At 38.1% G+C, this 13784-nt stretch overlaps 1 non-coding gene across 1 annotated transcript; it reads right to left on the bottom strand.

Moving 5' to 3' along the window:
* Positions 1-3140: 3140 nt before the first annotated feature.
* LOC114034369 lies at positions 3141-3243 on the bottom strand. The gene has a single exon (XR_003568091.1). It is a non-coding gene; the product is annotated as a U6 spliceosomal RNA (small nuclear RNA).
* Between the last annotated feature and the right edge of the window lie 10541 nt (positions 3244-13784).

Here is a 13784-nt window from a genome sequence, read left to right as displayed (position 1 = left end):
TTGGTTCCCAAGGTTTTATAGGTTTCCCATCAGGTAAAACAGAAAGGAGTCAGTAGCACAAATTGTTGCTTTTAAGAAATTCACCCATGAAATTAAAATTTGGGGTGTGATTTTGGAATGTTAATGCTGTAAATCTATGATGTGACAAATGGGAAACACAGATTGTAGCCAGAGATGCTACCTTGCCAAACTTGAATTCTGTGTGGTTATTCTCAATTGGGTGGCCAGCCATAATTAAGAGGCTTTTGCTAGCTTGACTGGAATTCCCTCAAACTAATAACAAAGTAAAAACTTAGGTATTTTTGGGACATATCCAAGAAAGTCTTGAGGGGATGCCTGATTACTATTAACGTCCAAGACAGAAAGTAAAGGCTTCAGAAACTATATGACTCAAGGGCTAAGACTGCAGACCTAGAGACTGAACACGAGGAAAACAGCCTGCTCCAAATTGTTGTCAGAATTAAGGAATCAAAAAGGGGGGTGGGGAAGTGGAAAGTTACAAGAAACAGAAATTGTGTGGGGAAAGAGTATTTTTTATAAATGTGATCAAGAAAACTAGCAGAAGGAAAAGGCTGAAAAGAGTTATGTTGATGTATTTTGTGTTGGAATAATCCCAAAGGAAGTCTCTCCTGTATTATTTTCCTGCATAACATTCCAATAGACCACACTTGGAGTAAGTGTAAATGGGCCACATACTGCTTAATCCCCAGTAATGAATATTCGTAAACAGTCCAACTTTCACTATGGACAAAAATGAAGAAAGACAGTTTTGTAGTCCAAAAATAATCAAGCAATAGATTAAAATACCAGGGTGTAGTTGCCATTATAATTGTAACTGTCATTTCTAATGTGTTGAATATTACCCAGTATCAACAGTTAAGCATAACTTAAATCATATCACAACTTCTCGGATATAGTCAATCCTCAACTTTTGCAGGGGTAATGTTCCTAGAAAACACAAAAATAAAAAATACAGATGTTGATGCACTGAACCTATGGGAAATAGGGGATTAGGTTCCTGCAACCACTAAAAACTATAATCTTTCACCAGAGATTGCTGAAAATGTATTTTTCCACATGTAATTCTTTATAACAAAACATTAATTCTGATAATATGCACTTTTCCTAACACAGTAACCATGAAATAACCCAGAAAATTCAGTACACAAAAAATTGGTAACATGCGAAACATTTTTTCTTGCTAGTAATTCCCTAAAAGTTTTACACTAGCATCTCAGTTAAAAAACATTGATTTCAGAAAATATTTACTTTTTTCATTTTTAATATTTTATTTTTCCTCAATTACATGTAAAAACAATTTTAACACCCTTTTTTTTAAGTTTTGAGTTCCAAATTCTATCCCTCCTTTCCTCCCCTGCCCCCTTCCTGATATGGAAAGCAATCTGATATAGGTTATACACATGCAATCATATAAAACATTTCCATGACAATATTCACTTTTCATAACACATGAAATCTATAGTACCATAATGATTATAGAGCAAATAAAGTTCTTAAACTAAAACATTTTTAACTTGAATTTTACCTTCCTCTGTATCAGATGGCAGTGTGCTGTATATTATATTGATGTAAACTTCTCAACCCTGGCTACCCTCTGAAAACCAAGGGAGGGGGTGCTGGGACTTTAGTTGCTGCTGAGATTACAACGAGACTGGGAGAGGTTACAGTGAAGTGCCTAGTAAGATACTAGCTACTCTATAAAATTGCAGGCATTGCACCTCTTATTTTTTTCTCTATTGCACATAGATGTGAATGTGTGTGATTGCCAATGTGAAAATGAAAATGAGATTACTAATAAAATCACTGAATGCTTGAAGTTGCAAAAGTTAAATGTATTTTCCTTTGGAAATATAATGACAAATGTACAGATGTTGCAGGCATTATACTCTTTGGGTTCTGAGATCCAATGCAGAATAAAATCAGAAGGATTTACTCTGACTTATTTCCTTACTACCTGAAATTCCTAACTAGAAGAATAATGTGTCCTTTATGACTTTGAAATGGATAGGGAACCATATTCCATCAAAAGGAGTAAAGCATCAACTAGGGCCTGTCATTGAGTTATTCATCTCAGCACTGAGCAATTCTCAGTGTCCATTTAGCTTCACCATGCTTGTGATCGAGGCCTCCTTCAGTTTCTGGTTTTGTCTGTACTGTTTTGCCATCTCTTCTTGGAACAATTGGTTTACATGGACTTGGATTCTGATATTTGATGACACCTGTCCTTTCATATCTAAAGCCTTGGGGTCCCCGCTTTCTTGTACTTGCTAAAAGACCTCTGGCATTGATATACTCTAGTGACCTTGTCTTTACATCAGATCCTTTACTACCATAACTGCCCTCATGGTCCCACCTGCCCGCACTAACCACTCTTCATGGATTCCATTTCATCAAAAGTCAGTTTCTCTCTCCTGCTTTCTCTAGTTGTTGCAGGCCAGGTCAAAATCTTTTCTCTGGATGCCCGATGACTGAGATCTGTCCACATCTATTCCATAGCAAATATAGAACTTCCAAATAGATCCAATGAACATTAATTAATATTGAATTCTTATATTTAACAATGAATATGTCCAGTAAGAACCCTAGATTAAAGCATAGCATAGGTACATGCTATCTGCCTCCCAAAAAAGAACTGATATTGTCTGAATACAATCTGAAGCATACTATTTTTCACTTTCTCCTTTTTCTTTCTTTCTTCCTTTCATTTTTTTGTTCAAGTCTTCTTATACAAAATGACTAATGTGGAAATATTTTACATGATTGCACACGTATAACCTATATCAGATTGCTTACCGTTTCAGGGAGAGGGGAGAGGAGGAGAAGGATGGATGGATAGAATTTGGAACTCAAAACTTATAAAAATGTTAAATATTGTTTTAACATGTAATTGGGTAAAAATAGAATATTATTTTAAAAGAAGAAAAGAAAAACATACTTGAAGGAAAATTGTTCACACTTAAAAATTTTGGCTTTCTTTCATATCTAACTTAAAACACCCAGATTTAATTTGAACTATGTCTGGTAGAGAACAACTTCTGGGTCCCAACATAAAAAAAGAGTAGAACAAAATATTCTTAAGATCTAAAAAGTTTGGTGTTTCTTATCATGTATCTTTTTTTAAAAATATGAATTTCATAACTTTACTTTTCATTCTTGCGCAGGGGCCATGTTACTCTTTTCTGTATTATACCAAGTATACATGCTATCAAATCAAGTGCTTATATTCATTTAGAACAATAATTTAATTAAACCCATATGAATCAAACTATCCTCCACCTAAATTCCTGCTCTAATCCCTTATTGTGATGACCTGGATTATTAAAAGATATTCCAGCAGAGGACAAGCTGGAAAGGTTTTAATATGGGATTGAGAATGACCTATGTCTTTCATCTGCAAATTAGTCCTGAGGAAGTTTAGAGACTCATCCACTGATTAGCCATTGGGGGAAGAATTTGGGGGCCCCAGCAACTCTCAAAAACAGTCTAGAAGGTTTTCATCTGAATCAGTTAAAGAACCATACACACAGAAAAGAGCTCAGAGATGCCTGAGGCATAAAAATGAATTATTAAAGTGTAGTAAACATGGTCATGATGCTTGAACCCAAAGAACAAAGCTCAAGAGGAGAAATTTTCAGGACTAAACTTCCTATGGGATTGTAACTGGGCCCAGGCTGATCATATCATGAGATGAGGATCATGACTAGTGAAAAGTCTTCTGAGCAATAGAAAATTTAAAACTGGGGAGGTTGGCAGGTGGGAGGATCAGTTTAAAAGAGGGGATGAGACAGAATTACAGTCATATCCTGCAGAATCCTAATGAACCCATGCAGCATCCAGATGAGTGATTAAGTTCATAAGCGGTCAGTGCTGTTTGGTACATACCACACATATGGGAAGTAAGAGGTAGGATGGTATGGTGGATAGAGTGTGGGAATTGGAGCCAAAAACAGGCCATCTATCCTAACCCTCCACTTTATAGATGAGGAATATAAGACCCAGAGAAAGTAAATGGCTTACCCATAGTCACACAGGTAATAAGTGACAAAGCCATGATCTGAAGTCAGGAAAGGACTCCAAATTCTGTGTGCTTTCTGTTGTATCAGGATGGAGGCTTAACAATTGCTTGGAAAAGGAACAAATGAATGAATTAAATTCATGTGTGTACAGAAATTGACACTAAGCACTGGGGGTCATTGAAAGTTTAAATAAGACATGATCACACTATGTGTTTGGGGGATGACATCAACAGAGATAGCTATAATACACATTAAATGATAAACGAATGAATCACTAAGGAAATAAAAGACATCATCACTTTGTGCTTAAATATTTAATAAGGAAACAGGGACAAGGTAGAAAAGCAACATGATGATCTCATAAAAAAGAAGAACTATATAAATCAAGTATGCATGGAGACACAAGTGAAGCAAAATTGTGAAACTACACTTGTAAGTGCCAAAGACCATCAGTGAGGCTGGAGGTAGGTAAAGTCGATTCAGGAAAGTTTCAGAGAGGTAAAGTCCTTTGGAAAAAATGCTCATATGAGGTACTACCTACTCAAAGGCTGGGCAGGGGTTCTCTGATGTTATCACCATTTTTCCTCATTAACAGGCTCCATAAATCTCACCTTTGGCTATAGCTGACAGTCAACCAAATTGCTACTGAAAGTTATAAGTCTAGGAATATACAAAGATAATAAGTTATTGAGAAAGCGGAAAGAAAGCAAGCATTTATTAAGCACCTACTATGTTCCAGGCACTGTGCTAAATGCTTTACAAATATTAGGAAGCTTACCTGGGCATGTTCAGAACCTAACACAGAGGTGCCCTATATCCCCTATCAAATAGGTGGATGTAACATCCTTTGATTGGCAGTGTAGCTGGAACATACTACATTTATAAAACTGGCCAATCTGAAATAGTCACTGTCTTCCTGGTTCAGAATTTCCTAAATTCTCCTTCCTGCTACATCCAGAAATTGGAGATCATAGTTAATCCATAATATGGGTGCCAAGAACTGAATTGATGAGAGGTTCCTCTACTCCTTCTTTTACCCTGGCTTCGAGAAATGATATTTGTCTTATTCCTTTTCATTTGTCTTTCTCGGCAATAATCCCTACCAGACTTGGGAGTTTAAGCCATGACCTTAGAGCTAGGATCCATACTGGATGTTGCAGTCAGTCAACCCAGAAGGGAAGCTTAAAGAAACCATTCTGAAGATCACCTGGCAGGATAAGATACCAGACACTGAGGTCCTTTCTCAAACTAAACTGCCAAGCATTCAAACTCTGTTTCAGAGAGCGCAACTCTGGTGGGCTGGCCACATTGTTCAAATACTACAGGACAAGCATTCACATGGTGATCAGAAGAAGCGATACAAGGATACTCTCAAGGTCTCTCTTAAGAACTTTGGAATTGATTGTGTGATGTGGAAGACAGTGGCACAGGACTGCTCAGAATGGCATGCCCAGAGAAGGTGCCATGCTCTATGAGTAAAGCAGAATTGAAACAGCTCAAAGGAAACAAAGGATACACAAATTTAGAGCATCCACCCCAAATGTTCATGTGAACTTCCTGTGCTGTGTAGAGCATTCTGAGCTCATATTGGTCTGATCAGTCACAGTTGGACACACTGAAACTTGACTATAGCATAGTGATGTCATTTTGGTCCTCTCTGAGAACAAAGGACAACAACGAACCAACTTGGAACTAAAAGAAGGGGGGGAGGGGAAGAAAGTCCTTCACTTCTCACCAGTTCAGTTCATCTTGTCCACAATGTAGATGAACTGTGATCTTCACTCTCTGGATTGCAGCAGAAAAGAATGTTTAGGAGGGAGCATGAGCTAGTTTTAGCCTGCTGTAGCTACACAGCCAATCAAAGAAGGACTGAGGGCACCTTCATGTTAGGATCTAGGCATGCCTAAGCAAAGCTCCTAACACAAATATCTCATTTAACAAGTATAGTGTATTAGAACAGTGTCAAGGTATTTCCCCCCTTTGATTATTTTAAAAGGTCTACTATATACATACATACATATATATATACATACATATATACACATATACATAGATATAAGTATTTCAATAGTTTCATTGGTCAGTAATCTCATTGATATGGGGACTTCCTGTAGCAAAGATTGTGGATGACAATTTTCTTTGCCTTATCCTGTACAACTCTTGTCCATATTTACCCATAAATTCTTTGTACAGGGACTGCTCAACATGTAGGAAGTCTTTATTTAGATCAGCCTTCTTAACCTAGGCTCTATGAATTTGATAACTATATTTCAATATAATTGGTTTCCTTTGTAATCCTTTACATTTTATTTTATGCCTTTTAAAATATAATCCTAAGGATAAACTTCTTCAGATGCCAAAGGGATTGATAACACAAAAAAGAACCCTTTATCTAGACCTCTTGACATTGCATGAATGCCAGTGGGGCACACCTATCGTCCATTGGTCATTCCTCTCTCTCACCACATGAAAACAACATTTCCCCAACCCCTCATATCCTTCTGATGAAGTCTTTGATGTTAGTTATCTTATGAAATTCTTGGTTTGTAACATGTTTTCTGCCATGTGCCTCTCCATTATCCTTTAGGTGACCTCCAACTTTAATACTTTATTCTGTTGAATTACACAGAAATAATAATAGCAGACCAACTTTTCCAGGCGACAAAGCACTTAAACATATATTATCTGATTCAATAATCTTAACAACCCTGACATGTACTAAAACCTAGATAGGTTGTTGATCTGCATTGGTGGAAAATTTTTCTACCCTGGAAATCTCTGATTCTGATGACATCATATCTCCTTCATGTGCTGACATTTCTTTCTTTTTTAATTTTTTAAATAAATTTATTTATTTTTAGTTTTCAACATTTACTTCCACAAGATTTTGAGTTCCAAATTTTCACCCCATCTCGCCCCTCCCCCCACCCCAAGATGGCATGCATTCTGAATACCGCTTCCCCTAGTCTGCTTTCCCAGCTATCTCTCCCCCCCTTTTCTTATCCTCTTCCCCTTCTATTTTCCTGTAGGGCAGAGTAGATTTCTGTACCCCATTTCCTGCATTTCTTATTTCCCAGTTGCATGTGAAAACATTTTTTCTTAAACATGTGTTTTTAAAACTTTGGGTTCCAAATTTTCTCCCTTCCTCTCTCCCCACCCACCCTCATTGAAAAGGCAAGCAACTCAATAGAGGTTATACATGTGCAGTTATGCAAAACACTTCCATTGTAAACTTGTTGTGAAAAACTAACTCTATTTCCCTTAATCCTATCCCACCCACCCATTTATTCTATTCTTTCTTTTGACTCTGTTCCTCCTCAGAAGTATTTGCTTCTGATTACCCCCTTTCCCAATCTGCCTCCTCTCTATCATCCCCTTACTCTTTTGTCCCTTTCCCCCCCTATTTTCCTGATGGGTAAGACAGATTTCCATACCCAGTTGAGTGTGTACGTTATTCTCTCCTTAAGTCAAATCCTATGAGAATAAGATTCACGCATTCCTTCTCACCTTCCCCGATTCCTCTCCACTGTAAGAGCCTTTTCTTTTCTGTTTTTTTTCATGAGATAATTTACCCTTTTCTACCTCTCCCTTTCTCCTTCTCCTAGTATAATCCTCTTACCCCTTAATTTTATTCTCCAGATATGACCCCTTCATTTTCAACTCACCCTGTGTCCTCTATCTATCTATCTATCTATCTATCTATCTATCTATCTATCTATCTATCTATCTATCTATATCTATATCTATCTATCTTTCTACATACATATACATACATATAATTTTTCCCCTCCAACTACCCTAATACTGACAAAGGTCTCATGAGTTACAAATATCATCTTTCCATGCAGGAATGTAAACAGTTCAACCTTAATAAGTCTCTTATGATTTCTCTTTCCTGTTTACCTCTTCATGTTCCACTTGAGTCTTGTATTTGAAAGTCAAGTTTTCTATTCAGCTCTGGTCTTTTCATCAAGAATGCTTGAAAGTCCTCTATGTCATTGAATGACCATTTTTCCCCTGCAGGATTATACTCAGTTTTGCTGGGTAGGTGATTCTTGGTTGTAATCCCATCTCCTTTCCCCTCCGGAATATTATATTCCATGCCCTGCAGTCCCTTAATGAAGAAGCTGCTAAATCTTGTGTTATCCTGATTGTGTTTCCACAATACTTGAATTGTTTCTTTCTGGCTGCTTGTAATATTTTCTCCTTGATCTGGGAACTCTGGAATTTGGCTACAATATTCCTAGGAGTTTTCCTTTGGGGATCTCTTTCAGGAGGAGATCAGTGGATTCTTTCAATTTCCATTTTGCCCTCTGGTTCTAAAATATCAGGACAGTTTTTCTTGATCATTTCTTAAAAGATGATGTCTAGGCTCTTTTTTTGATCACGGCTTTCAGATAGTCCAATAATTTTTAAATTCTCTCTCCTGGATCTATTCTCCAGGTCAGTTGTTTTTCCAATGAGATATTTCACATTGTTTTCTAATTTTTCATTCTTTTGGATTTGTTTTACAGTGTCTTGATCTCTCATAAAGTCACTAGCTTTCAATTGCTCTATTCTAATTTTTAAGGAAGTATTTTCTTCAGTAATCTTTTGGACTTCCTTTTCCATTTGGCCAATTTTGCTTTTTAGGGCATTCTTCTCTTCATTGGCTTTTTGGACCTCTTTTGCCATTTGGATTAGGCTATTTTTTAAGGTGTTATTTTCTTCAGCATTTTTTTGGGTCTCCTTTAGCAAGCTGTTGACTTGTTTTTCATGATTTTCTTGCATCACTCTCATTTCTCTTCCCAGTTTTTCTTCTACTTCTCTTACTTGCTTCTCAAAATCCCTTTTGAGTTCTTCCAAGGCCTGGGACTGATTCATGTTTTTCTTGGAGACTTTGGATGTAGGAGCTTTGACTTTGTTGTCTTCTTCTGGTTGTATGTTTTGATCTTCTTTGTCACCAAAGTATGATAATATAGTCTGACTCTTTTTGCGCTGCTTACTCATGATCCCAGTCAATTACTTGAGTTTTAAACTCTTTGTTAAGGTAAGAGTCTGCTTCCAATGTGTAGAATGCACTGTTCTAATCTTTGGGGGTTTGTACAGCTGTTTTCTGAGGTACTTCTAGGGACCTGTAAATTTTCAGTTCTTCCAAGGTGGTATGATAAGGGGCGAGGTGTTTCCTCTCCACCACCACAACAAGCTTCACCACACCAGCATTCCTCCTCGCCCTAGGACCGCCCCTCAGAACTGTGACCCAGATCCAAGCACAGGCACAGCAAGAGATTCTTGCCTCAGCACGGGCAGAGAGATTCCTGCAATCCCCCTCTGATCAGCCAGCTGCTGCCCCAGAGGCCATGCTCGGTCGGGACTTGCGGCTGAGACCTAGCTCCTTCTCTCACCGCAGTCACAGACTTTTCCTACTGACCTTCTAAGTTGTCTTTGGTGTTTCTGGGTTGAGAAGTCTGGAAACTGTCACAGCTGCCCATGATTCAGGCCTCTGAGGCCTGCTCCAGGGTTGCTGCGGCCTGAGCGCCAACGCCACACTGCGCTCATCTCCCCACCCAGCGCAATATACCTTTCTGATCAACCATCCAGGCTGTCTTGGGCTGGAAATTTGTTTCACTCTGTCCTTTTGTGGGTTCTGCTGCTTTAGAATTTGTTTAGAACCATTTTTTACAGGTATTTGGAGGGGTTTGGGGGAGGCTCAAGCAAGTCACCGCTTTCCCTCTGCCATCTTGCCTCCACCCCCCCTTTTTTCTTTTTTTTTGGGGGGGGGGAACGAGGCAATAGGTATAGTGACTTGCCCAGGGTCGCACAGCTAGTCTGAGGCCAGATTTGGACTCAGGTCTTCCTGAATCTAGGGCCAGTGCTCTATCCACTGCACCATCTAGCTGTGTTGACATTTCTTCTGTTAAGTGGACCACTCTTGTCCTAAGACTCCATCCAGTATAAAACAAAGAATTTCTAAAATCAACTCAAGTCTAGACAGTAAGTTACTATCATGCAAATAAAAACCTAGCTTTAAAAGAAGATCAATAAATGTATTTAACTGGAAAAGAAAAGGAAATGTAAGATATTCAAAACATTCTTAGCATCCATGTCTCAAATCGGTACTTTCTCTTACAGACTTATGGACCAGTGGGAATAAGTTTAGGCTTCAATGAATTCTTCCCTACATCATACTTTGAAAACTCCTCTTGTCTGTATCCTCCTGGATCCATTTTCATTCTTTTCCATTCCTGGCTGCTGATATGAGAATTTGCTGAAACCTCTTCTGTATGGGCATTAATCTCAGTCTGCTCTGTGTCAAGATTCTACCAGCACTCCTGGGTTCAGGAATGCAGCTACAATACTGGCTCACCCCCTCCTTCTAAATAACTCCTCTGACTGCTCGCCTCTTCCCTCTTCAAGTCCTTGTCCTCTCAGAAGACACTTAAATAAAAGACCTCATTTAATAATTCAATCTCACTGCACCTAAATAGACAATCTCAGAGGAAATGGAGCCCCAAGAATTCTTCCCATGGAGCAAAGCCCTCTTGCCCCAAACATCACAAGAAAAGTAGTTCTGAAAATTTATCTATATATTACTTACACAAGTATGGAATTAATCTACAAAATTATGGAATGTTAGCTGAAAGAAGCGTTTGAGGAAATCTATGCCAATTTTCTCATTTTAGATATGAGGACACAACCCGAATGACTGTCCAAAGCCATGCCAGTTTTATTGCTGACTCCTACAAGAATACAAAGAGCTTTTCCAGCCATACCAATATTATTGCTGACTCCTATGAGAATATAAAGAGCTTGTCTTTGCCCAGGGAAAATCACATTTATGTGTATATTAGAACTCCTTCTTAAAAAGGAAAATAACATACCTGGTCAATCAGTCCTTTTGATCATTTTTACCTGCAAATATCATTAGAGTTGTTTTGTTTAAAAAAAAAGTTCTATCATGTCTTTAGGAAAAGAATAATTGTGAAAGCTAATGAGAAAAAAAAGGAGTATGAGGGTTCCAGGTAGCATGACAAGTGTAAAATCAACTTGCAATGTTTAATTTTTGGCTTTGCCTAAGATCTAACCTCTGCAATACATCTGTATTACCTATTTTTTTGACCTAGAAAAAATAGAGACCATATCAATTCTAAGTTCTTCAATACCTCAACTGTAGGGAAAAAAAAACAAAATAGAATGCATGATTGTTGTTTCAAAAAAAAGTAGAAATAATGATATGGTCAGTGGAAAACACACATAGGTGTATGTGTATGCATATGTGTATATATTATATATAAATCACATATACATATATGGATTATAGGCAGTAGGAATTAAAATTTACATCAGGTATTTCCTGTGTGACTATCACAATTTTACAATAATCAGGCTTTTAAAAAGTGTAATGGACAATGCTAAGTACTAAGAGCTTCTTATATTTACTAGGTCTTTTATGTCTCGGTAAATGAGAAAACATTTTCTAAATGACAAAGTAGCAGACAACACATACTGAGCAGAAGACAGAAGAAGGTACTAGGACTAAGGCTTTCAATATGTTCTCAAACAATTTAATCTCTGTTTAGAATTAGAAAACCCGATAGGGTTTGGGTGGCATACTAGCATGACAAAAATTATGTAAAATCCGAGGATAAGACCCAGTAACTTTCCTTTCTGGGAACAGGGAAGAGAAGAGAATGTGAAGTCTTCCACTAGTGTAGATGGTTGGTTAGAAAGGGATAAATGAAGGGAATTCAATGTTTGAGTAATGGTCCTAAAATCATCTGGAAAAACTATACCAGGGCAGTGGTTGTACTAATGCATTGTCAGTTTTGGAGGAAGTATGAAGTTGTGGTTGGAGAGGTTCCTTTGTGGTTTGAACTACCGTACTGGAAATGTTCTTACAAATATCCTCATTAGCCAATGCATCATTGGACAGTATGTGACCTAGGTCACAAGATTCCTGTCCATATTGCTAATGAAAATTTTTGTCTCCGTAGACAGTTTCCCTACAGCAAGCTGGTATATGCCCTCAGTGATCCTCAAGTTAACTTTTCCTCCTCTGCAAAGGGAACTTTTAAAGTGAAGTCACCAGCATATAGCAGTTCCTAAACTGTAGGACCCCAGATCAAAAAATCACAGAATCTTAGAATTAAATTTAAATTCAGTTCGACAAATGTTTGTAACCCTAACCCATAGAGCAGGGTGAGGGACAGAAAGGGAAAGGGCTCTTGGCTCCAATGGACCCAGATTCATCCTGCCAAGAGTGATAGGAATAGGTTTTCCTCTGGCTTTGCCCCCACCCAGGATTGAAACTATGGGTAAATCTTTAAAACAAAACATATATGGCTCATATCTGGGGTTTTCCCCAAAATATGGGTAAAGAGTCCTTTACTCAATGCACAATTAAATAGTAGACAGAAGACAGCTTTTCAATCCCTCCAGCACAGAAAATAAGTCACAAACAACTAAAAGGTATTAAATAACAAGTATAAAAAAAGGAGAAAAAAACCATTTCCAATAGCACATTACAATAATTATATCCCTGAGAAAGGTAAAGGCTCTTTGTGGGATAGATGGACAAATATTTCACATTCAGCTAAGACCTCAGCAGTTTGAGCAATTACAAGGTCTAGATCTCCTGGCCAGTTGGCCATGGTTTTGCTTTACACTTCACATATCATATGTAGGCATTTCCTGTAGTGCTTACATCTTCTCTGAGAAACTTAATGTTGCAGAAATCACTTCAGCACCCAAACCAAGAACTCCCAACCTCATAAAGTAACTGCCAACACTAGAAATGACCATTTTTCTTGATTGCTAATCACCAATCTGTGTTCAAAGAAGGAAACAGAAAGGTAACCAGGAAGTCAGACTCACCTCAGCAAGTATGTTCCCCCTCCTATATGCTTGGGGGACAAGCCTCTATTACTGCAGAATTTGGGGAGGGAAGATAAATCCTTTACCCCATCTTCCTGGAAATCCAAGGGGCAGAGTTTCCTGAAAGAAAGGTCTCCAAGAATAGGGTAAGGGTTACTTTCACTGTTTTATTGGAGAAACTTTCTCTATAAGAATCCATGTCCTGATATATTCATTTAGTCACCAATCATCTTCAATACAATGCTTCATTCATAGGGATCAATTAATTGTTGGGTTATTCAGGATAAGTTTATGTCTCTCAGCAAGAGATCAGAATACTTGTCCAACTCCATAGGAGTTTCCCCAGACCAGAAAATCAGAGGTTTCCCAGATCAACTCATCACACAATTATCAAACACCTACTCTATACAAAGAACTGTGGCCATGACCTCATAATTGCCAAATGTAGTGGTCATCCCTCTTCCCTGCAATCTGTGTCCTTCTTGTACTCTCTGAAGACTTTAACACTATCACTCTCTTCTCCTGGATACTCACTCCTCCCTAGGTTTTTGTGCTATTGTTCCCCTTGCTCTCCTACCTGTCAATCCACTCCTTTCTCCTTTGCTAAATCTTTATCCTGGTCACATTCACTATCGATAGAGGTACTCCAAGGGTCAGTCTTGGGCCATCTTATTTTCTCCTTCCATGCTTTCTCCCTTGTTAATCTCATCCTTTCCCATCATCTCTATGCAGATGATTCTTGTTTCTATATAGAGAGCCTTAACCTCTCTACTTAAGCTCCTGTCTCATATCACTAACTGTGTTTTGGTTATCTCCAACTGAATATTCCATAAGCATCTCAAACTCAGCATGTTTAAAGCAGAACTCATCATCTTTCATCCCAAGGCCTTCCAT

The sequence above is a fragment of the Vombatus ursinus genome, unplaced genomic scaffold, assembly GCF_900497805.2.
Source record: "Vombatus ursinus unplaced genomic scaffold, bare-nosed wombat genome assembly UNPS02008961.1, whole genome shotgun sequence".
NCBI classification, from domain to species: Eukaryota; Metazoa; Chordata; class Mammalia; order Diprotodontia; family Vombatidae; genus Vombatus; species Vombatus ursinus.
Note: the sequence above shows the minus strand (reverse complement) of the source record. Positions and strands in the feature narration are given on the sequence as shown.